Here is a 27676-nt window from a genome sequence, read left to right on the forward strand (position 1 = left end):
GAAGAAAGCTGTTAAACTTGGACGAAAGTAACGATCGCGTAAGCTTCCTAAGCGGAAGGAACATATTTTTGTAAGACTTGCATGAAAAGAATAAATTTAAAAATCCTTGGAAAAATTTTGAAAATATCAGCCAAGCTAAAACAGATGAAATAGTCAGCCTTTAACGATTTAATTGGCGTTACTTCATTCATTGTTAGAGGAACTGAAAATGTTATAAGTAGAATATTCATAATTGAGATAATATTACTATTATTCACACGAGTATATCTCAAATATTTGTAACGTTAATAATAATATCATTTAAGTTAAACGACACATTTAACAATAATGTCTTAATCTATTTTGACCAGAACACAAAATGGAATTCGAAGAGATAGAATGAGTACGGTGAAATTCTGCATCTTAATTGCATCCTTAATTAAAGAGCTTCTGTTTACGCGCAAGTTGGAGCGTCTATTCTTTGCCGTGAAACACAAAGATTTAAAAGTCATCGGATCTTCTCTATCGCGACTTGTTCGTGATGCTTCGTTTAATAAATTCCTGAATTTCTGAATAAACGAGAGATTTTCGACAAGAATCTTTAATGGAATAATCAATTTTCCGCATTTCAAGAGAAGTAAAAATATTTTAAGTTGAAGAAAAATAATAATTTTAAGGTAAAATAATAACTTTACATATTAAAAATATCGAGACAGAAAAAGAGAGAACAATAAATTAAAAAAATATCTTTTATAAGAATATAAGAATATAAAATAAACTTTAATGTATTGTGAAAAGCTTTGTGCTATAATTGTATAATTTGGAAATGCAATTCATTGTAAAAATATTGTAAAAATAAATGTACTTAATGTAAATTATAAGAAAGTTACTGAATATTATATATGCAAATTATAATATAAATGAATACGTTATTAAATTTACAGTTAATGAAGCACAAGTGTAATATTTTCTACTGGGATTCAAGGAAAATTCCAGGTGTATGCAAAATAGGTCGAAAGAAATGAATCATTCCCCAGATTGTCACAGTTTATCATATTATTCCCTAAATGAGCAATACAAAACGAATATTTAACAATTGCACTGTTTTCTAACCGCTTTATTTGAGATACTTGTTTATATGTCTCGAATACATATATTAAACAAAACAAACTGTTACCGCTCGGGATTAAATAAAATATGCGTTGTTGTTCTAACATTGCCACGTACTAAATTTATTCAAAATCCCTCGATGCATTTAATACCGCGGAGGATACGTTTTATACTTGTTGATAAATGATTTAGCTAAGAGCGGAGATTGAATAGAAACACGCGTTTGTCGAATCTGGTTCAATAGCGTTACGCAAAGCTACCATTAATCCAAGATTAGACGCAGGAATAAGCTCATCCTAAATGGAAACGGATCTTTGACGTATAGACGCATCTCGCAGAACGAATTAATCACAAATTTGTAGAGTAAAACGTGTTAATCTTTTATGCAGACGAGTACCGCTCTAGAATTTCAATTTTAGAGATTCAATTAAGCTTAATTATCTTTGCAAAGCAAAACGATTTTAATATATTCAATCGCTCGAGTGCCAAGAGACAGAATTTTCGGAGTAAAGATCAATGTAGAGCCCTTCAAAGCTTTCACGTGCGAAAAGCGACCGAGAATACCATACCCTCCTGTCATTATCAATTTCACAAGGTTAGAAACACTGTAATCCTCACTTTTTTGCTCTGTTTCTCACATAATCCTTTCAAAGATTCATCAATCTAACCGAATTGAATTCGTCTGAATCCAAACGTCTGAAATACCGCAAACTTGAAATTATCAACTTATGAAAAAGAGATAAAGTACTCTTCTGCAGTTTTTAAAAAGTTACAACATTCTCAAAATTTCCTAATTATAATTTTTCTAATTAATTATATTTAATATTAAATTTCATTTTACATTTTATCATAGTTTGAAAACTAAATTAGTGTGTCAATTTTAATACTAAATTAAATTTCGCACGTCTAATTAGCAGAATCATCTAAATTAAGATTTTATTTACACAGCATTTTTATTGTAGAACAGTTTATATTTTTCATTAAAATATTCTTGTGATGTTTTGAAAATGTTGCATTGACAAATTTAAATTTAAACTTTTATAATATATAAAACTCTACTTTCCCTATACACATACATTTACTTTATACATTATTATAACTACGGCATTATTATGCCATGTCAACGAACACTAATATTTTTACATTAAACTCTTCATTCTTTTTAGGTAAAGGAACGCGAAAGCATTTCTGTGTAAGTAGTATAATAAACGTAGTTAATATATGTATACTCATGTTGACAAATTCCCGTCACTGATACGAGTAAAATTCGTAAAACAAACGCCATACATTTTGCATTTATAGGAAAACATTCATCCCTATCCATCTTTTATAAAGACACGTACGATGGGTTTGATAGTAAAGGAATTTCATCTGCCAAACCATTTTTAGTAGGGTCATAATGCAATGGCTTCGTGACCCTCGGCAGTTTGAAATTGTTGGTATCTATGAAAACGGAAATAAAACTTGACGCATCCCGAAGGTTCGCAAGGTGACAGACCGCCGCAGTTCGTGGAAAAATAACGGAGCAATATTTCCTGTCAACTGGATCTATGCGAACTCGTTTCATGTACAAGTTCCACGTTATAAGAAATTGACAAAGCTCGTCTCGTTTAAATTTATGCCGTAGTCGAGGATCAGCTTAGGAGATCACTCGCCCCGAGACTTGTTCGATTAATCATTTGAATAAATCGGAAATGAAATCTGCCTACCTGAATAGAATATATTTTCGATTATTTGCATTATATATGTCTAGTTATTATCGGTTTTTTAAAAAAAAAACCTCATTTTTCTTAGATTAATTCCTGAATTAATAAATCATAATAATATATACGATAAAAAAGCAAATTTCACTAAAACGTTAATCTGTTTTGTTGTGTGAACAAAACTTCATGCATTTTCATAGGAATTTTTATCATTATGAAAGAACACGGAAAGAGAGAATTTCAGATCCAAGATCGAGCGCTGCACCTCTGATAATTAAAGTGGTAACGATAAAATATGTGAAGCACGTCAACCTGAAGAAATATCCGAGCGTTTTGAAATAGTAATCTCACATTCAACCAAAAACTCTCTGCACGGCGCTCTCTTGAAATATTTTATATCGTTGACATTCCTACGGTACGTGACCCAATCTCATTACAAAAGCGACGTGCTTTTTGCCGATAGAAACAAAAGAAACGCGAACAGGCGAGTTAGATAAAGAAAATTGCGCTTCGCGGCTTCGGTTTTTTCCTATCGTTAATCGATCGGAACGCCGCGCCGCGCCGGCTGGCGGTAAATCGAACTTTTTCCCTTCGAACCGCTCCGTGTCAGAGACAATCATAAAGAAGAGATAGGCCAGAAACCTCTTCTACACTTTTCTATTGACACGACAGAACGACATTGGCACTGATATTCGGGAATAAAAGCGACCTTGGCCCTTTGGCACAGGACTGCGGACAGTAGGTGTTTGTCGCATCCACTCCACGACCGTGTCGCACCTATCGATATGTGTCGTCGGTATGTTACGTCACTGGCGGGCGAGTGCAGTGTGGCAAATCACTGATAAGTCTGATCCGTGCGGTATTTTTCTACTAGCGCGCTTGACAAAGTGAAAATGAAGTCACTTTATTTTTAAAACAAAATATAAATCTATACGTACCATATTTTCTATCAACAAATGATAAATATAATATAATATTTAATGATTTATTGAAAAAAATATCCTTTTTTTGTAACGATATAATTTATACAAAAGTATAAAATTATTCAAAGTATAAAATGTTTATATAATTTGCCTACATATTCTTTTTTAATTTATAATGCAGATTTTACGCTTTTTATAACTTAAATAAAATTAGTAACATTTTAACTCGGCGCATTTACACGTATTTAACGCGAAATGATAAAATTAAAAATGAAAGGACTTCTTGGAGAGAATTATTTTTGCTCTCGAAGTATCTGTTTAAATGAATCTCGACATTCAGAGTAAAGTCACGTAAAGATGAATTTTACATTCATGTTGTACATTAAATCTTTTCTTCGTATCAGACGTAAATCCTTTTTTAAGTACACCTTTTCCCCTTGAATAAATTTATTCCGACAATTAGAAGAATAGAGTTTCTCATTTTGTTAATTATACAATATCGGTTTATTTGATTTCTTTGATAGCTATTTTTTTAAATATTTGAAATGACTCTATCGTGAGGCGCATCTCGTCAAAGACATCAAGGACACTCAAAATACTTCGGATAAAGAGTTTGTCTGCGCTTTGTTTATGGAAGGTACGGAAGAGTAGCTCGCCCTGGTACACACATCCTCTCTTTATACATAAAAGGTATTCTCCCCTCGAGCGTACGAGTGCGCTTTGCGACGGGATTTCTAAAGCCATCTCTATCTAACCGACATTATATGTCTTTATACCGAATTAATTTACCGTCTCATTGCAGATTTTATTTCCATACTGTGAATATAATGGAAATTATTAACTGTAAAACAGTCAAAATAAACTCAAATATAAATGAATGTTTTTGTGTTTTTAACTTATATAAATTTATAGTACGTGTATTAAGGCATGCGATTGCATTTAATTAAATACGTACGTAATAAATTTATCATATAATAAAAATACGAACAAACTTATTTGAGTTGTATAAAATATAAAATAAACGGCTAATTTAATTTTGTGTAAATTTTACCTTGCTCTTTGTTCAGAAACAATTTACATATGTTAACAAAAGTTTGAATATTATGTGTTATATAATTAATTGAGTTAATGTTGAACTGAATAGTAGAAGGGTCTAAAAAAAACTTTTTTAACCTAATCGACTGTAAAGAAACGAGATTTTTCTCAGCAGACCAAAAGATTCATCGACTTCTGGAATTGAAAAAGTTTTAATCTGTCTTTCTCTAAACCCCAGAACGTGTTTCCAACTTTTCATTTTACCTATCTATATAATAGCGATTAGTGATGGAGATTACATGACGTTGATGCGTTTCGCCATTATCTTTCCATAACATTTATATCTTATTTTACAATTTTTTACTATGTCTTATCATTATTATTATTTATCTATAATCATCTAGGAAGTTTTATTATAAAATACTAATAATAATAAAATACTAATAAAAATAATAGTACGAGAACGTTGAAAAATTATCAGTCATTTTTAATTCATTAAACCCATAAAATCTTAAAACATTTTACAGAATTCCGAAAGTTTCGTTCTACGTATAGAGACGTTCTAAAAACTTAAAATTTATGACAAAGACAATGAACTTCCTGGACATCATTAAAGTCGGAAATGTGCTAGAAAGGATTTTCAGAGACAATTTATTCGTGTAAAATTGCTTTAATTTTCCGAGTCATTGTATCGTTGACAGTCGTCAAATTATATGCAATTTATAAAAAGCTCCCACGGAAAGTTTCTCGTCGAGAAACAACATCGTATGCGACGCTAATCGAGCTATAGAGAAAACTAGCGCTTGTTATCAAAAAAGAAGCTCTTCGCCGGTGAAGCGATTATTTAGACCGGAACAAAATTAACACGCTTAATTTAAGTGCAAACTCGTTGACTTGTAAGATGAAAATCAGTTACTTAAGGAATAAGGCAAAAGTTTCGGAAATAATGTATATAATCTAACTAGGGTAGACTTAGATTAGAAGGTAGAAGCATAAAATGGCGCATTGCCTTTTTTTCCACAATTTCTTCTAGAAACTTTATGTAGCACCGTGCAAGTTCCAACTCGGAGCTTGACAGCTATGCTAGCCGACAGTGCGTCATTTCTTGCGATAACCTCATGTGGGAGTTATTAAGGACTTTACCTTCCGTCTACGGTCTCCTATATAAACGACGCCCGGTGGACTGTCCAGTGCGCTTTTGCGAACGCGAAAGAATTTTTCACTGAAATATTTCACTAGGCAAAAAGTAAGCGATGATGGAAAAAGAGACGGAGAGAAAAAAGAGAACAAAATGCATGTAACATTTATCATAGTGAACGATTAGTAAAATAATCAAAATAACCCATTTTTACAATGATAAAGATATAATATTACAAAGATATAATATTAATATAATATTGCAAAAGAAAAAAATTGTTATTGTAGTCAGCGAATGATTTTAAGCACAGATTTGGTTTACATGAAATTCTTTTTTGCACGAATTCAATATCTTATTCACTCTCGTGCTGTCAGCAACTTCTATCTTCTTCTTGCTTTTATGTTATCTAAAATTGTTCTTTCTAATTCGATTGCTTCCTTCTGCCATAAAATATTATTCGCGTGATATATATTATAATATTATAAAATTCTTTTGTTTTAAAATTTATTGTATTATTTCTTAAACACATGCAACAAAAATCTTCTACCAAAAATATGACATATATCTGTTTTTTTTTCTTGCGGAAAGTTTGAAGAAGATAACAACGAACAGTGGAATTTAAACGATCTAGAAAAATCTCGTGGCTAAATCCCTTCCAACAAGTAAACTGCTGTTTTCGTACACCTCGTCCGATATTTCACGTCGTGTCCAATATTTTTTCACAGGCTTTTTTTTTAACCGCTGAACTACCAAAACTTAACATCCTTTCTCTTTTTTTATAGTATTAAGGGTCACTGGTAAACTTTGAAAGGGAGCGAACCATATCCCTGTTTTCCGATTCATTGATGGATTTCGAGTTCCATGCATTTTCTCTTCACCCTTTTAGACTCCTGAGTGACTATGTATGTGTTCGACAGAGTGTCGTCCGCATTTTTTGAGAATTGTCACGTCGTGTGCAATAGAAATACGAAACAAAAAAAAAGCAGTTTAGAAAGTATTCTCTCAATACTTTCTATCAATAAATTCGTCCTATTATTAAAAAATTGTTTATAAAATATTTCTCTTCTTCTTGAAGAGTAAGAAAGAAGAACGAGAAAAAGAAAAAGTACGTAATTGTACGTAAATGTATGTATCTATATTTGATAATTTAAAATAATTTTTAAAATTTTATTATATAAAATAAATAAATACTATATAATAATCTATATTTATTTTAAAAAAAAATAGCGCGCAGTGATTCTTTCTCACTTCTTTATCTTTTTATCATTGCATAAATTTTATCACGTCAATGCATCAGCAACATCGAATTTGACAAATCGAATTTTTCTGTCAGTTGTACAATAGAGAATTGCTCAAATGAGTACATTACCTAACCATTAGCTATGTCAATTTCATGTGTTTAACATCACATTTCCTTTTGTTCTCTTCTTCTTTATGTTTCATTTCTCTTCTGGACATTCAAAGACACTTTGCTGCGCGAACATGATATCGCTTTTACTTTTATAGTGGCCAAAGAATCACTGATCGCATTTGTCGACAAAGTAAAGCGAAACTTTTCTCACATGAATGGGCACGAAGACAACAGAAAACTTGGTGATCGATATAGTCTTATGCACGACTTTAATCCTTTAGAACTTAAATTATGAAACTCTGACTCTTTTGATAAATCAAATATTGTCACTAAAGTTAATTAACTGTCGAAAAATCCGATTAGAAACTCAAAATAAATGTTTACATAAAAAGATTAAAAAGCGCTTGAACATTATAAAAATATATAACAGAATAAAAAAAATTAATAATCTCTATCATACAATGATTTAATTATTATCTCAATAATATAATATATACTAGAGATAGTTAATATAAAATACTTCAATTTATAAGTAAGCATGTAAATAGAAGTGAAAATTACGATTCTGCAAAATCCGTGATATCTCATTACGTAAAAAATTTACGTAGTTAAGTTACTTTTGTTGAGACTCGGTATACAGAATAGATTTAATCAGTTTCTTATGTTTAATCCACTTTCTGAAACAAGCCGTAATATAATACCAAGTATAAACGAATATTTCTTTATATATGAGAATGATAAACTTGAAGAATAGCAAATTTTAAATTCGCCTTCTTCAGTATTTCTTGTTGAAATATGATCAACATAAAATTATTAATACAAATAATGTCGCTCATATTACAAAAATCTCAGAAACCGTTGTATCATGTTACAGCGAGGTTCTCGTGGTAAATTGTTATTAATGGCACTATAAAAGGACACTCGAGCTGAAAAGCCGCAAGTGTTGGAAGAAATTCGAGTCCCTAAAGCTGTTGTTGTTGTTTCATAGCTAAACCAGCGGAAACAATCCTGCTAGATTTACAGAGTTTAAGGGCTGTTTCAAGGTCTCTCGGGTGTGCGAATGCGATGCAATGACCGCAACTAACGCAGTTCTGGAGAATGGACAGGACACGCGATTTCCTTCCTTCCGGCAGTAGTGCCTACCGGTTAGAACGGACGTTTACGATGTGGACTGTTCCAAATTATACTACGATTCACATGTTTATGCATCATAAATAAACAATTAAATTTTGCGTTAATTGCAGTTCCCAAAAAAATGTAAAAAATTATAAAATCTTTAAATATAAGATGAGAAGTAGTTTATAAATACTGTGTTCTCTCGCAATCGAAGAGCATTTATAAGTATTGCATAATAATAAAAATAATTAATTTTATATACATATTATATTTTTAATATTTTTTTTCAAAAATCTAAATTTTATATAATATATAGGTAATAATATATATCGTTATATACGTCCTAATGTAAAATGCAAATTTTATCATGTACTTTCAAATAGTATTTACATTAATGGATTGGCTGTTGCCAATCACTTTGCTTTACAAATCAACCTCAATGCCTAAGTAGAGACGTTAAAAATACCAAACACAAATGTTACAAATAATGTTCTAATATGATAAAGTAAAATAGCAAAAATTAATATTATTACTTTTACTTTTTTCAATTACTTATTTTCACGATCACTTATTTTTATAAAAAAAAAAAATATCTTTCACGATCTAATCATAAAATCGTATTCAAGAAATGAATAAAATTGTAATTATCTTTATCGCAAGGAAAGAGCGAAAAGACTCAGGAAAGACGGGATAATGAAATGAAATACACAAAAGTTGTCAACAGCGAGGAAGTTAAATATTTTGAATAATCCCTTTAAATTGTCTCCTGAAAAATTGCATAAAATTGCTTAATTTCTTCGTCATTACTGCGCGCAGTTGCAAAACAAATTGCAGAACAAGTCCAACATTTCAGTTTTATGTACGTGAGGCATTATTCTCTATATTTAATACTAATCCGGTACTAAGTATGGCGCTACGCAACGCGTAGTGTATTTGGATTAAGCGCCGACTTTCCGCAGCACTTTGCTCACGTATGCGTATACGTTCGTATGCACTTTACGAACGAATTCCCACGTACACCTACAAGATTTCATCTTAATCCTATAACTCCTCTCGTGCAAAATCATTAAGATGTATGAGCCGTGTACGTGGTGAGCGCAAATTATGGTACACGACGCGGTAACTCACGCGGGTCCGACATATCACAAAATATCCATCAAATGTTCAAATTTTTCATCATATGTGTTATGCTCCCGCGGCTGCAATTATTTATGACTATTTAAAAAATAATTTATGTACGGACAAACTGTTATAAATTACGCGCAGGGTGAGAGCAACGTTAATCTTTGGATACACGAGAAATACATCCCGCAATTTATGTTGCGGACGCGTAAATAGAAGCAGGAAATTCCGTAAATTTCTTTATTCCTGCTTCAGATCGATTGTTCGAAAAGTCAATCCGACATTTGAAGTATACAGACGTATACAATTGTGAGCGCATATTGGGGCGCATCCAACCATTTCAATTTTTCACGATATTGCCTTGCTACGATGAATATTGCCCTATATTATCGCATAACAATCTTTAAAAAAAATTCCAAAAGTATCGCAGTTTAAAAGATTATTCAGTTTTCTTAATAGATTTTTTCAAGCATGTTTTAATTGTTTATATTCTTTTTATGGATAGAAAATACATTTAAATATAACATTATAATACAATTTCAAGAATTAATTTTATCATCAATCCCTCGTCAAACGTGCATGTATTTAATTTCTCAAATATTGTATAAATCTATAGAAATTTGTTAATCAATATATACGTGTGATTGATCATTTGTACAATTTAATGCGACGTGTGTGTAATGAAACGCACGAAAAGATAATGCACTTATACCCTCTTGTTTCCCATCCTAAAACACATGAATATACAAACGCGCACCCACGCAACCGATGCGCTTGTTCGATATAAATGGCAATATATGCGCCTATGAATATATGCCCGCATCCTTTGCATATTAATGCATCAAAATACTGTGTGGTCGCGCAGTATTTTATTCCGATAAAATTCATGCGGTATATTTTGCACCTCGGCACATTTGCTATAAGTGACTAAATTCTCGTGCACGACGAGAGACGAGACATTGGCGGTTCTACATGAAAACTCGTACAGTGTAATCATTAGTATCGAAGTTTCAAGAGTTTGAAGGAACACATACACACACATATATACATATATATATATATATATATATAAATATATATAAGCCGAAACCAACTTTCGCTATTTTACGTAACGATGCGGAAAATTGACTCACTCCTAGAGATCATTAAAAAAGAAGGAATTATTTATGCGCGTGGAGTTAAGATCGATAACTAACATTTTACAACTTGATAAATAATTGGTAGTCTTCCTTTCATCAAAATTATTTCTGGCTAAGTTGTCTATGTTTTTACATATATAAAATTATTTATTTATATTTAATGCGTTAAAAACGTGTTTTGTAATATTTTTTATAATACTTTTATCTGTATAATTTCTATTTTTATAAACTAATTTTTTGTAAAAAAAAAAGTGGAATTTATAAAGAGTTTTCACATACATATATGTATGTACTCGTATAAGATGTATGATGTATATATATTATACAATATATTATACATACATGTAAAAAAAGTAGTCGAGTATCAAATGCTGAATATGCTATAATAATTCAAGATGAGCGATTACCTCAGCATCATCCATCATTCAGTGTGACAGAGTATACCTCGGAACTTGGCGACATACATTTGTCAAGAGATGTACGATTTGATTGCGTTCATTCACGTATTTTTGCATACAGACGCGCGTTCGAACGAACTTAGTTGCAAATTCAAAGTTGCCTATTAAACTATCCTGACTTAAGTGCCAACGATCGTACAGCGCATATGTTCACTCTACTTCTTATGTATGAAGTGTGGATAGTATGACGTTAACAATAAAGTGTAAGTTGTATCGCGACGAGAGAAAGCGCCAGCCTATTTTTAGCGTGCTTCCGTAACAAATTATTGCCTAGATAAAGTATACATAATATCTAGACAAACCCTTTCAATAACAAAAATGAAAATAATGTTATTATTATGATTTATAGAATAATATGAGTAGGTATCTATAATAATAAAAATATTTTTTCGCGCACATTCTTATATCGTTTTTATAAAAATATATAACTTGAAATATGTAGATGATTAAATTTTACATTTTTAAAAGAGAGAAAATTTATAAGGAAAAAGAAACACGTAAAAAAATTCTGAGAAGTTTACAAAGTTGCAAGACTTGCTTTTTATACATTCCAGACTTCCCATTCTTTTTAACTTATAAAGTGCTCCGATTATTATTTTTCTTAAAAAATAATTATCTCTGTTGTCTGCGTTTATGAATCACGTTCAGTCGATATCTCTGTCAGGATATCTTGCGCATGTCGGAGGGTGTCCGTTCCAGAAAGCCGATCGCACCAGCTAATGGAATTGCTCTCTTGACGTAGACTCTTCACCACCTGACAAGCACGCACGCGGCGATATTTCTTGGTACTTAATAGATTTCAACGACGGAAGCCGTTTGTATCCTTACCTTCACGTTTCCTCATCTCGCGCGTTTTATGCACTTCATTTATTCTACCTTTTCCACCCTTTCTCTTTCTTTCTCTTCCCTTAGAAAACTAAAAACATATTTCATATCGTGACCTGCCGTAAGATTCATATTATGATCGCATATAATCACAAAAGACCATTCTTCCAATTTTCAGATTAAACCGAACCGGCTTTACAGGCGAATTATGTCTCTCTGTCTCCATCGTAATTAAGTTAACGTCGCTGAAGCGGGACGGTTTATGGAAATTAGACAATATTCAATTCTAATACCAGGCAAGTCTAAAGAATATTGTCTCGCTCTTTCTCTCTATTCAACGCAATCTGTTTTGTCATTTTTATTTTTTTTTTCAAGTAATACAGCTTCGCACGTGTTCAAAGCCCCCGAACACAAAGCGAGAATTATCTACGTCCAAAATTAAGTTTACCTTTCTGCTTTCTATTGAATTAAGAAAACAAGAATACTAGAGCAAAATAGACGCTTGTCACGTTCCGCAGATTCGAGGGATAACTCGCTTGATTTGAAATCCCTTCTCACATTGTTGTTTCGATTAGAATGCGTCCGTATTAGGACCGAAAGCTCTCTTCGCTATTTCCCCGGTGGTACTCTTCTCTCTCTGCGAGCTTCCAGCATTCGTTCCTCGTGACACATTCTCGTTCGTTCGCGTTGCCTTCTTGGCAGTAATTCCGGAATATAGCTATTCTGTTCGCGCAGAAACGGCGACGATCCTCCGGGGAAGCCAATGCTTCGCATAATTATAACAAGCCGACGCAGCCAGCGTCCAATTTCGACTTTTTCTTTCATCATATTTTCGTCGTTAGTCGCTGTTTTTTTTTTTTTCGGCATTCTCGTCGTTCTCGAATCTAATTCATTCAAAGTATTCTTCTTTTACGGCTGCACAAGTAAGGACGGAATAATTGAAGGAAAGATAGAAAGAGAGAACGAAAATGGGAGCTATCGTGAAACGCCGGAGAGGCGAAATTGCAGGGTGTTATTGCGCGAAACTGGCGAAAGAATTCCGGTTTGCGATATCGGAAGCTTCATAAAACGGCGACGCCTTCCCTTTCGTTCGCACCGGAAAGTGTCAGACGCACTTATAATCTGTCTCGCAGCTTCGCAAAGTGCTGCGCGTAAATAGAAATTTAAAGGCGCTTATACACGAATCGAAAATTCAATTTTCTAATAAAATAACAATACATACACTAGATCCGCCGACGTGAAATAAAGACGTTATGTTTCTCTCCCGCGAGGATGTCATCTCATCAGGACGTTGCCATTGCCGAGTAGCGAGTCACGGAATCTTACAACGATAAATTTTCCCGCACGTATTCTCTCATGTCATATCGAACAATAAATTTGTCGTCGCACTCTCACCGTTGTCGGACCACGCGGAAACAACGCCGTTTCCATAGTTCGAGACATCGACTCCGCACTAGATATTCCAGTCTCACCGTCTGCATACCGAGAGAAACTATGCGAAATTTAATCTTCAACTGTAGTAGCCGTCTAAGAATATTACACCATTTCGCTTAATTCTGCGCGCAGCGCCAGGTGATTGATACTCCGGTAACATTAAATAATTACTCCCACTGTATATATAGCTGATGAAAATCGCCACTTGTCAAATATTGAATATTAATATTATTAGTATTGTTAATATTATTAATATTATTAATATTATTAGTGGTATTAATAGTATTAATTCTTTTATTCTGTCAATATATATTTTCGCTTAATTAGTTTAAATTGAAACTCCCTGGTAGAAATTGCTTTGCCGGTGCCACGACACTTGCTAGCACCATGCAAGTTTGCCACTCTACAGCCTTATCTAAAAGAATTGGAAATATACATATCAGGACCATCCTTGCGCCTGATATATAAAATGGCGTGGTATTCATTATAAAGTTAAACGGCCGCAAGTCTGGATTTGACCAGATTTTTAATGCGGCCCATATTTGCGCCACTTCAATTGCTGTCGAGATTTTTATTGATTTTCACATTTAATGTATATCTTTTGTCATACATATATCTCTTGTTTTTTGGATCCTTTCCTGGATTTTTTGCATGCAGGGAAATTGTTAAACGAGTATTTAAACGTCTACGCAGAAATTTGTGCGCATATATATAAATATAATATATTGTTAAACGGAACTCTTCCGGACCTTGTTTATTAACAAATAAATTTTTTTCTGTCGTAAATAATCTAAAAGTAAGTAACCATACTTATAATTTTTGGCACCAAACACAGAGACGACTGTAATAATAACTACAATTTTATCGAACATTAGAGACTTTAAGAAATTGGTCGAGAATAAGAAATATTATACAAGAGAACAATAGCTGTTTCAATGCAATTTTTAAATGCTTATAGAGCTATTTTAAAAATATTCATAGAATATATATCTATATATACTTATTATATATGTATACCTTTTTCAAGTAAAGAGAATGAAAATTTATTTCAAAGTGGAAAATATTTAAATGTTACAAATCATACGAGCATTCTAACAAAATGTAAAAATTGGAAAAAGAATATCTCAGATTTTTCTCAATATGTGCACTTAACGTTTAATGGAAAGATAAATAAAACGTCAGATTCTGAGACAATTCTGATGTTCGCAAACTATGAGCTTTTATAGAAAGTCTTCGAAATAAGGTTATTTGTTTCAAAGTATCATCTTGTAAATCCCCTATGCATTTACGGTAAAGTATATCAACATATCAGCACGTCGTCACGCATGCAATCGGGAAAAATCACATGTCAAGATCTACCATAATCGAGCGATCAAAAACTCTCGGACGCGAATCCGATTGCATATAAAAATCAAAAAATTTAAAAAACGCAATTTTTCATTTTTTCTGTGTCCCCTTGCTTTCTTTTCTAATCTTCGCGAGAAAATCACAACATCTTTCCGATATCTCGAGTCGATACTTCTCCACCGTTTGCGAAAAATGTTATTTCTCACGCCCCTAATATATAGAACCGCCTCTATAATCTAGAACATGGATAACGATACCTCGTTTAATCCGCTTCAGCTCTTCGGGAAACTTTCCCTGAAGTTTACCATTTTCGCAAGACTTTGTTGACAAATTCTCTAAACTCTAAGTATTACCGCCCGATTGGGTTAGTACAAAACTATCGTATTGCTGAACAACTCGAACATTACACGTACACGCCTACAAAGCTTTGTCACGAGAAAGTTGTTCTTGTTACTTTGATACTCAAAATTTGTGTAACGAGTTTCTTATCAAGTAATATTGAATTGCAATAATTTCTTTTAGTTTTTTAATTATCAGTTAATAATTAATAAAAACATATTTTGGGCCTTTTTATCTTTTTATACTTCTTAGGTATTCAAATTTATCACTTTTTGAATTTTAACACACAAATAAATAAACAAATATTTATTTCTCAAAATTAGATTTATTATAAGTTTTCTTTTCGTCTCGTTTTCCTAAAATTTTAAAAATTTACCAACTACTTAAACATGCAAATTCATATTCTAAAAAATTATCTTTTAAAATCTGTAGATATTAGAGCCCTTGAATTTTACATCTCACGTTTATAAAATGATCACTGAATAATTATTACCTGTCAATAAAATGCTAGATGTAAATGCTATTTCTTTTCTATGCAAAAAGCGTGTGCTCTATCGTTTTAATAAATATATCATTTTGTTATAGAAGTAAATAGAATATCCTTTGTTTTACATTCATACATCGAACGACAGTCCCCAGTGAGAAATGATTGATCAAATCGTCATCGATTCGACGAATTTGACATCGATTCGATAACGAATCGACGTCGATTCAACCATCATTTCTCACTGGGTCCTATTCTCTTGTGAAAAATTCGATTTTATTATTCGATTTTATTTGCATCTTTATTTTGTGCAAATAACAATATTAATTGAGTAAAAATTGGACAAAAAACAGATGCCACACAGAACAAACTATAGACAAGAGAGAAAAGAAAAATTCTGGAAATTGAACAGCTAGCTTATAATTGCAATTATGCGAAACATCTCCCTGGATGCTACCGCGCATTACAGACAAGATATAATCTCGATTGCGAGTTGGCTGGCGACAGAACAACGATCAAAAGAAAGCGACACCGGAATATGTGAGATGGAACATAGCATAGAAATTGCTTGGTCGTTATACAAAATTAAAAGAAATATCATTACGCACGACATCACAAAAGCCACTTTTACAAAAAACTTCTATTATATGTTTTTATTAATTTTATATGTACAATACATTTTAAATTATATCCACGATTCACATTTCTATGAAGAGTATTTGTAAATAAAATTCGAAATGGTAATTTAATGAAAATATACTTGAGATTTATTAAATATTTAAAGGTGATCCGTCTCTACTTAAAAATTAGTTTACGAAAACCAAAAAATTACCAATAAAGATAAAGTAAAAACGGAATAAAATAAAATGGAAAATTCATAAAGCAAGATTTGCAAATTATAAATATATAATTATATTACACGTGTAATGTGTTCTGTGAGTTAATAGAAAAGGTTTTTCTTTCAACACGGTCAAATGAAATTTTTATTATAAGCAGAACGCTTTTAACATGGTGGTTACGATAAAGCAACCGTATTTTCAAAAGATGGTATTTCTCTACGGAAATACAATTACAATTTTAATCAAAAGTTGCATATGTCAGTGAAATGTTATTTCATTCTTATTCCTTTCATGAATGAAACCTACCGAATAAAACTTCGCTGCCACAGTCTCTAATTATTATACTATTCAAAGGAACAAGTAAACTAAATGGTACGATCTGATTAAAAAAAGTAATTTTAAAATTATGTAATATTCATATGTCATTTTCTGAAAATATCAGAATATAGCATATTTAAAATACTGTATTTATTTCGATAATGCAATGACAATTATTTGATATATAATTTTTCTTTATTTTTAAAATTTTGTCTGACAATGAAAGTGCCACACAGTATAAAATTTTAACTTTATTAATTATTAATTTTAATAAATATAAATTTTTTTTTTTATAATTTTCACCATAGTAAGTTTTTGTATATCTCGGATTGTTATAACATTCCTTCGATTAAATTATAACATAATATCCTGTTTTTCTATTAAGTATATATTTTATTTGATTTTGTACTTTAATCAATGATTCCGATATGATACACAATATTTATTTAACCCACATCTCAAAATTTTCTGATGCCAAGCAGTTTAGAAGCAAAAAATACAAATTAAATAATATAGAATATAATAGAAAGAAACATAATAAAAATCATATATTTATAATATAAAATGTTCAGAAAATTGTAACTGAGAAATAAATTATATATTTACGTTCAAAAGAAAATGTATCTAAATTTACGGCACCTAGACGATAATTCAAAGCTTTCATGTTGAAAATTTATATGTTATATATGTGCTTTTTTTTATTTTAAGTGCGAATATAAATTATTACAAAACAATAGTAAAAATTCTGTCAAAATTGAGAAAAAAATAGAATCGATCAAACATATATTACGCATATGCATATTATATACACAAACCATGTAAATATTTATATTTATATTATATGTAAATTGTGTAAATTGTCGAAATTTAACATAAAATTAGAATAATTTATAAATTCGTATAAACTTATAAATTATTAATGTGCACAGTTTAATACAATTATTCTTTTAAAATTATAATAATTATAATTGTAATAAAATAAACATATATCAATAAATAGATATTTAATGTGATAATTATATTAAAGTACAAATTTACGATACTTTTGTTTAAAGATTTGAGAAGTAACAATAGGCGTGTATAATTAGCAATAATGTAAATTTACTGACAAATGTTAATTTGTTGAACTTATTGTTAATTATGTTTTGCAGTATATTCTCTAATTTGTCACATTTATTACATATTATACATTCGGAATTCCCGCTTTTTCTCTTTCTTTATCCAAGTATTTTATTATCACGTTATATTAATCCACAGAATATAACGTAAGATTATTTATTTATATTTTTATTTATTATTATGCAAAAATTTTTAAATTTATTTAAATATATTTAAACATATTTTATACATAATATTAAAAAAAGATGATTTTTTTCTGTATCTATTTAGCAGAAATTTTAGTGATTTTATGCTTGATATATATGCAGTGATAAGCAAATCACAATTATAAGTTAAAATTATTTATATAACAATATTATATAAAACATATATTAAATAAAAGTGCAATTGCTTCGTTTTAAAGAGAAATTAAGGTCAACAAATATATCTACCGAGTACAAGAATTCGAGATCGATAAGAGCTGTAGAATTCGAGTTCCATAAATTTTAAATTCCTATGAATCAAGGATTTAAAAATGCAAAAATATTATTATGCGTTTTAATGAAAAAGAATTCCTAAAATAAATCATTCTATATGTCTCCAAAGTTAAGAAAAATTGAATCCACAGATATAAGAATTGAAAATTCTGAAAATATCAATACAAAAATAATTAATCAAAAAGAATTTAAATATTTAAATGTAATAATATGTAACTAACATATTCAATAATTATTTGATCAAAATATGATTTATTATGCAAATGTAGCTCTTTTATGCCATCGAAGCTTTGATAAAACTGTCGCACTGTTACAAACATCGATAATATCAAAAATTAATATTACGGAAAATTATTATGTGACTTAACTCGTATTGCAAACACAAATCGATTGCATACGCTATACATTAGTTAAAATTGGTCAATGCCCGATGGCAACAACACGTTAACCAACATTAAAATTCTAAGTGCTGGCAAAATATACACTACATTGACGCACTAAATGAGATTAATGCAAAGTCAATGCATGTATTGCTGGCTATTGCTATGCTAATTATTATAATAGGATTCTATTTTGCATATTCTCTTTATTAATTGAGTTAATTGAGAAATTGATGAGCCTACTTGAAAGAAAAAAGAGAGGAAGAATTCAAGCGTCTATTCTAAAAGAAAAGGATTATGCGCAATCCACAACCCTTTTGAAGAGCTGAATAATATGAATATGAGTTAGCTGAGCGAACAAAGATGCTTGAAGATGCAGCGTCAGAAACTTATATTAAGCAGATTAAAATTATTCAGTTGAAAGACAGATTGTTATAATTTGGAATACTGATTCCTTGCTTTTACTTTCTTATTCAATTGATATTTCGTTCGTTTCTTATTGTCGTATTTGTATTAGATTTGTATTAGTGTTGTATGTGGTCATTATGTTGTACGTACCTATGTTCTACTTTGAGAATTTCTACTTTTTCAATAATTCTATATTCTATTGAATTTGTTAATATATTTATAAATTTGAAAAAAAAACAACATCCTCATGTATATATCAATACTAAACATTTACGAACCTATAAATAAATTAATATGTGTAACAACATACTTAGTATATATATCTGATAACCTAATAATCGATTAATCTGTTGAAATAATTAGTAATTCAATAGCAGACAGTAATAAGCATATTCGATAATTACCCATAATTTAGAAATTCGATAATCGGTAGTGTTATATATATATGTGTGTGTGTGTTAATTTATCTCTACATAATGTTCGTTAATATAATACTATATGTTTCATGTATTCTCAAATTCAGTAACTTAAATTACAGGAATTTGAAAATAAATATGGATAAATTTGTCACAATAAAAAATATAACTTAAACAATTATTGTGTGTATGTGTATGTTTGCGTGTGTGTAGAATATTGAAAAACACAAAATATATGGCAAAACTTGTATGAATTTTATTTAGTTCTTTTCTGTCTGCTAAAACTTTAATTTCGTATACATCCGTCATACAGTTTACGAGCGAAATGTATTATAAACTGTATGTTTTGTTTCTTCTCTGCAGGCGGTTTGCGTAAAAAGTATCTTTTATTTATATATTCTCTATATGAATTCTTATCCAGTATTGCATGAAAGTCATACAATGACTAAATTTCTATTCTGACAATTTTTTCATGTATATTTAAAAAAAATATATATATATGGTTTTAAACTTTTTAAACATAATGTATGTATAATGTACACGCATATTTAAATAGTTAAATATAAATATGTAGTTAACAGTATTATTTATACATTCTAATATTCCAACATAACATTAGAAATCTCTCATAAATCTCTCAATAAACAAATTCCTATTTATTATTTCAGCATGTTTATCCAAATTTTATGTTATTAGCATTAAAACTGAATGTATAATAAATATAAACATTGTATTAACATGCAAGAAACGCATTAAGAAAGATGAATGGGCGTTAGTATTGTTATGAGAAATGCGAAAATATTCAAAAGATAAAATCACTCTCTCGGTGAAAGCAAATATACATATTTTGCAGACAATAAATATTTCATAACACGGTCTTACATTTTTGCTCTCATATTGCGTTAGCTGTGATTTAGGTCGTAAATCATCAAGCAATGCGGATGTAATTATTTCAGATGCATGTATATCAAAATATTTGAATGTTAGACAAGCCAACATATAGACACATTTAATATTAACGCATAATGTATACATCCACATTTGCATTTGCATTAGAATTTTAATAATATTTATCTAAAGGCTAAGTTTTTGATGTCATTACATTATTTTTTTTCTAGTTCTTCTAGGTAAAAATAAGGCCTTTTAAAAATTAGTTCTTTTAATAATTACTCAATGCTTGCATATATACGCGCAATCTTTTTAATATTTAAATATTTAATAAATAATGTGATAAAAAATAGTGTATTCGTTTCGTAATATTTTTCCTTGTATAATGGAGAATCTTTTTAAAATACAACATGCATTTATATAACATAGAGTATATGTCTATATAATTTTTAGTAGATTAATAGCATTTCATTAAATTGTAATTTGTTAACAGAAAATAATTAAGATTTATGAAGTTTTTTTAATTCTTGTATTCATGTAAAATTAGATTTTTATATAAAATCATCATATTGTTTTTATATATCTTCTAGTATTTTCCTTCCCTTCTCGCAACATATTTACTATAAGTTCTTATATTAATTATAGCGTCATGAGCTTGCAATTTTATAAATAGTGTTATGAAATTTTCTTTCTCTCTCTTTTCTTATAATAAATAAAATATAAATTATATTGTGCATGAATTATATGTTCCTACATGTCACACACATATATTATACAATACCTCAAATTCATGAACGTACATAACAAAGTTCGTGGAATCACTCTATAATACAAATCCAACAAATCAATATTTGACCCGCATCTCATTAGAACCCGACAAAAACCCTATTATCTGTACATTATGGTCTAGTAGAATGCATAATTCGGTGCAATATAATCTAGAACGCATCATATCACGCGTGATGAATCAAATATAACGACAACGGCATCTGCGGTAGGAAAAGCGACAAATTCTGATCCGTTTCCGGTAGACATTCGCACGTATCCTCTGCGGAACAATAACCGCACCAAGTAATATCACGTAGATACAACGGGAAAGTTTGTCCGCTACCCTGAATGTAGCGCTCCTGTAGGTTTTCGATGTTGAATGTTATTAAAGTTACATTGGAAAGCGTCAAGGAGAGTTCCGATACCCATACCGGACTTTCACTGAAGTTTGGGAAATCCGTCAGGGAAGTTTGTCAGGAAGATGATAAAGGAATTAGAGTTTATCCTTAATGTCCTTCAATCTACTAACAAGCGCATACCAATTTAACTATTAAAAATATAAAAATGTAGAAAAATTAAAATTTTTTAAATGGCTAGTCAACAAATATTATTAAATGAATCAAATCAAGCTATAGTTTTCTCTATGCATGAACTATACGGCATTAAATTTAAGTTAGACAGAATAATGCTTTTCCATTAAAAAAAGAAAATATTTTAAGTTTGATCTTTGAAGTATATTTTGTATTATATTATGAACAGAATTCAATTAATATTATTATATTAAATATTAGATACATTAATATGTATAATGACATATTTTTTGAAAAAAATAGATATTAAAATCTAAATACTGTAAGATTTATAATCTATTACACGAATCATTTTGATATTTTTGGAAATTTTTTTTATTTATTATTTTACACGATAAAATATTTTATATAGATTCTTTATCTATATAACCTGCTCAAAATTCATAAATTTATGGGGCGCATAATTCATGCATGGAATTACAAAGTTATTATGTAGAAATATCCATAAATTTTCCATATTTGTCCATTAATGCACTAATTCTATGAAGAAGAATAATATTGTTATAAAACTATCTTACACAAAGCGATCGTAATACATTTGCAAAATTAAATGCACTTGCTCCAATTTATCGACTTAACTTCTAACTGCGACTTCAAGACTTCAAGACAACACAAAATCGACGTCTTTCTCTTTAAGAAATTTTCGTAAATTTTAAATGCAAAGTGTTGCAAAGGCACATCAGAGGAACGTGTGCGCTTTTGCTAAGTTTTCCCAGTGGATGGCACATGAAAATATTTCGGGGATAAAATTTTATGTAAAATGCAGGCCTGTCACCTAAGCGTCGAAATTAAGCGCATGAAGGTAAATATTTATTTCAGTCTTCAACACTTTATTCATGCAAACCTTTCCAAACTTTTGCTGAATTGAATCTCTAGAGCTTAATTTTCCATGTAATTCGCATCACTTTTTTCCCTTTCATTAGTTTGTTTCAAGTTTCCCCTTAATTTATCACACTAATTGCATAAAATTGTTATATGATTTTATGTAGGTATTATCTACGCGCGTACATTACTAAATATCTCAAAATAACAAAACTATCTCTCGTACGATAAATTGGTTTGTATATATTAACATAAAATTATAATTATTTATAAACTATACTTAATAAAAATAGAAAACTATTAAAATTATTTTGACAAAAATGTAAAACTTGCTACAATTTAAAAAATTGCTTAAATTATTATTTAGTCTTTATTTAATCTTTATCACTTTTTCAGTTTTCCATTACAAAACATTTAAGTTTGATATAATGTTAAAAAATTATTTTCTTTCATCAATCTCTATGAACAATAGGTGAAAATTACATAATGTCTTAACAAAAAATAATGTTTAAAATATAATAATTTTGTCATAATCGAGACAGATAATGATTAAAACGTTCCGATCAATAAAAACGAAATTATTTAATTTAAATATAGAAAAAAAACAATATTTTTTTTATATATATAAATGTGTTGTTTTAAGAGCCAACCAATTTCTATGCATTATTTTTATTTCATCTATGACAGACAATTAAATACAAAAATCTTGTGTAATAACAAAAATCTTATAGGATGAACTAAATGCGACACTTTTATTTGAGCTTGGTTGTGCCAACTATCAGGCTAGGATTAAATTCTCGGATAAGTTTCCGAATTGAAATTTTTTTCCAGACTCTATTTACTTGAGAGAGTGCACATATACGGAACGTTTAATTAAAATTTCTCGGACTGTGTTGAAAACGAAATCCGACACGACGATTCGCAAGTTAAATGGACAAATGGTTTCCATGACCCACAAGCTGATCTAAATTTTGGGTTATACATATATATATATATATGTATATATATGCATATACATATACATATATCAATAGCTCAAGGTTGACTGATTCCTACGCGAGAAATTCGTTTTGTTACATGACAGAAGAATATACTATATATATTTGCCTACTCACTCTAAAATCACAAGATCTCGTCTCAATAGAAAATTAATTTTTAAATTGTTTATTATTTATTCTAATTATTAATAATAATTTATTTTAAAAGCTATGAAAAAATAAAGGCATACTTCGAACATCTTCTGTTTTATTAAATCAATCAAAAACATTATAAAGAAATTAAAAGTTTATAAAAAAAGTAGAGTTAGATATAAAAAAAAAAGAAAAAATGCTTCTATTTATCTTATAAAAGAACATACGCAACAAGATTTACGGTAGATATCTCTGTGAAAAATGATATGAGCAGAAATACAAAAACTTCAAGAACCGTGTTTTCTTCTATAATCTTTGGACACACATTTCGACTGAAAGTGGGATCTTTTTCTCCTATTGGATGAGTATTCCAGCTTTGAATTCTGCTAGTATGAGATTTACCACTGGCGTCCAAATAGGTGAACCACGTTTAGGTTCAATCTTTTCGCGCGACGTGACGAGTAACGTTCTTTTTTCGTCAGAAACGGATATCCACAATGAAGGGAGTGTAGAGACGGACGGTATCAAGTAACACGACACGAGTGCTGGAGAGCGGAAACGATCTACGCGAATATAGCTTCCCTCACAGACGTCAACGCCGGCGCAAAAGCGCGGCTGGATAGTCCTCACAAGGACAAGGGAACCAGAAAAAGGAAACGACGTGAGTTCCGTCGTCGCCGCGCTTTCACAGTGGATTTCCGAAGCGGAAAAAACTAAGAAAGGGAAGGCGCCGAAGTTCAACTTGAGGAAAGCAAGCAGACGCGCTCTGCAACGATAAAAAGGGGTATAAGAGAATATTCGATGCCTCTAGCTATTATATTGTATATTAGAAAAGGATGATACTCTTATTACTATCTCAAGATTGTCATTAAAACCTTCCTAAGATCTTGAAATCTTTGACTGGAAATATCAATAAAGGTATGAAAAAAAAAAAAAAAAAATGGTTAAGAATTAAGAAAGATTAAAGAATATTTTTTCGATAGTACAATTAAGAGAGAAAAGAAATCATTTTTCTCTCTATACTTCAACTCTATCCTTCGAAGTGACATTTTTGCGAAGCGAGACACTCATTTATGTAAGCCATTTTACGATTGCGTTTGTGCGCAGTGAAACCATGTACAGGCACGCTATTTCGTAGATTCAGCGTAAATAAAATTACATCACGTCGCGGATATTTACATGATAGGGGTACTATTTTACGGCGAAACGCCTATCGGACGCGATCGAATGTTCCTTCGTGCATCTCGACGTTTTTCAATAATCGAGAGACGGTTCCGGCCGCTCGAGACACATTTGTTCAACGCGCAAATGCCGAGAAAATCGTGGTTCGTAAATTCAACACACATCTCGATTTCAATTTCACGACTTATTTATCTAAAACGTTGTACATACCTATACATGTAAATGCATGTAAAGTATTAAAGAAAGTTAAAGAAAGAGAGAGAAAAAGACGAAAACTGAATGGTTGGAAAAATCGAGTTTCGTTCAATGTTTACACGCGAATTTGATTTTCATTTTACGGTGTTAATAGCCAGCTCGAACAAAGAGAGCAGACGAGAGAGGAAATTGGTCGGTAACGGTATTCAAATAGATGGAAAGCGCAACGACTCTCATCGCCTTTTTCTCATCCAGCCCGCAATTTCCTAAATTATCGCTCGAAATCGCGTGACGAAATCGCAACGACCATGAGAGCTTTTTCGATTACAGTTTCGGGCTATACAGGAACCTTTAGTTTTCTCATGCCTGAAGTTTTTTTTTTTCATCAAATTCAAAAACTGTTGAGATTTTAAATGTTGAAAATATTATTTTGTACTTTTACATCGCAAGCATTTTGAAATTATAACTATCAGTTGCACTTGATGTAAAATGGGATATTTTTTATTATAAATATTGATTTCAATTGTAGATATGTGTATACACATATAAGTTTAATTTTGATTGCTTAACTTTGATCGCCTAATTTTTTCTATTACTGTAAGTATTAAGAATAATTTCAAAAATCTTAGTTATTATATATTGCAAATTTTGTGAGACATTATAAAACTCGACAGTCATCAAATGTGAGAATATAAAGACTATAATTTCTTCGATAAAACAATTCAAGATAAGATATATAATAAAGATAAAGATAAAATAATTTTCTTATCGCTTATTTTACAAGGGATCAAAATGATCGTAATTTCGTCGCTCCTGCGGCAAATTTCGTAACTTTGCCATACTAAAACTTTTATGTAAATGGTTCTCAACTAGGCGATCTTGACAATATTTCAATCTGTTCCAGACATTTCTCAAATCATGTCAGAAACAGCATTTCTTCTATAAATTCTTAAATTTTTTTCAAAAGAACTAATATCGTCAATTGTAACTTCTTTAAAATAATATATTTTTGTGCTATGCTCATAAAAAATAAAATTCCGATATTTTTGCTACTTTATTTAAAAGATTTATGATAAAACTGTTATTAATTTTTTTGCAAAAAATATTGTTTAACATTTTATGATTTACTCAAAAATAATTAAGATAAAAAAACACGTTGAGAACGTATACGTGTCTTTTTTTCATATTGCAGGCTTGTGAGAAGTTATTGAAGGATTCTTTTCCTTCGAGCACCCTTAAGCGATGATACTTCCGAAAAGTCCCTCAGGAAAAGTACGTTTGATTTTAGGAGAACGACTTTCTACTCGCTCTTAGCAACTTTACGCTACAACTTTACGTTGCTTTAAAGTTTCGTAACTTTCAAACTCTTCGATAACACGTACAATTTTATTAACTGCGCGGCGCGAAAATAATCAGTTAAAAATTTAAAGTATAACGTGCTGTTCATTATTGAAGTTATAATATTTGCCACGCGGAAAAAAGAAACAAAGAAAAATAATTTTATCTCATCGATCGCATTATTTTTTTAATATAAAATATACAAAATTTATTTATAAATAATTAATACATTTTCTTAGAAAATATACAAAATTTATTTATAAATAATTAATACATTCTCTTAGAAAATTAAAGATTTCAAATTTATTGAAACAAATGTTTATGCATATAAATTTTAATGTTCTTAAATGTTTATTGTATATTAATATTGTAAATATAAGGTATCACCATTTATGTAAATGTTAATATATTTCAGAATTCTTTATTTTGAAATTAAAATAAAAAATTATATTTAACACCATTCATCAACAAAATGTGCAACAATGGAATTGTAGTATACAACGAATCGATTTATGTTTATAATATATATAATTCATATTATACAATAATGTAAAATAGATTGTGTTGACACAAAGAAAACAAGTTAATCAATAAATTAAATAAGTTATATATTCCTCATGTTATGATTACTCCGTTCTTGCTTGATGTCTTTTGCATACGCATTAATAAAAAAAATACAACACACGGATGGCATTTTGCATTTCCGAAGTGATATCAATCGCACATAACACAGACTTTATTTATGATATTGCGATACAAAAGTAATCTCTAAAAGTATACTTTAATCGCACCAATATATATATTGTACTATGATTTGCTTTCAACACTCTTTATTCGAATCCATTCAATATTCAAAATACGATGAAATTAACGTTATTAATTTGAAGATTATTGACACGTTACAATATGTTTATAATTAAGCAGCAAAAAGTTCAAAGCATGCATGAAATAGCTTTGATAAATATTTGATATGCCATTACAATACGCTTATAAATCATCAATCGCGAAAAATTAATTAATAGCGCAGGCTAACAATGCTTAATTGTAAAGAATGATCGCGTTTTATTTTTCTTAGCACGTGCCATGATTGCGTTTTACAAGACAATACGACGATCGACGATATACAGAGTCTCTCACACTGCTTCCTGCTCGTAAAAGTCCGCTGCGTGAATGAAAATAGAGTCGCCAAACGTAAACAAGCGTTCTATTCATTAAAAGTCGATCCCTCTCTTTTGACATCTTGTTGTATTAAATTTTGCTAATTACTAAAGTAGATATTTCATGTTATATATACTTTTCAAGTA

General features: G+C 30.2%; 1 protein-coding gene across 6 annotated transcripts in view; it reads right to left on the reverse strand.

Moving 5' to 3' along the window:
* The window catches only part of Nmdar2 (glutamate ionotropic receptor NMDA type subunit 2), a 168469-nt gene that overhangs the window by 109962 nt on the left and 30831 nt on the right, over positions 1–27676 (reverse strand). The window contains exon 1 of one of the 6 annotated variants that reach the window (XM_085479748.1): positions 13122–13479. The exons of the other annotated variants lie outside the window; for them this stretch is intronic. The gene's annotated coding sequence lies outside the window, so the exon portion shown is untranslated. Of the gene's footprint in view, positions 1–13121; positions 13480–27676 lie in introns of those variants that run through there. 6 annotated transcript variants of the gene reach the window in all.

Source organism: Nylanderia fulva, unplaced genomic scaffold (assembly GCF_048542155.1).
Source record: "Nylanderia fulva isolate GAGA-0341 unplaced genomic scaffold, ASM4854215v1 Scaffold13, whole genome shotgun sequence".
NCBI lineage: Eukaryota > Metazoa > Arthropoda > Insecta > Hymenoptera > Formicidae > Nylanderia > Nylanderia fulva.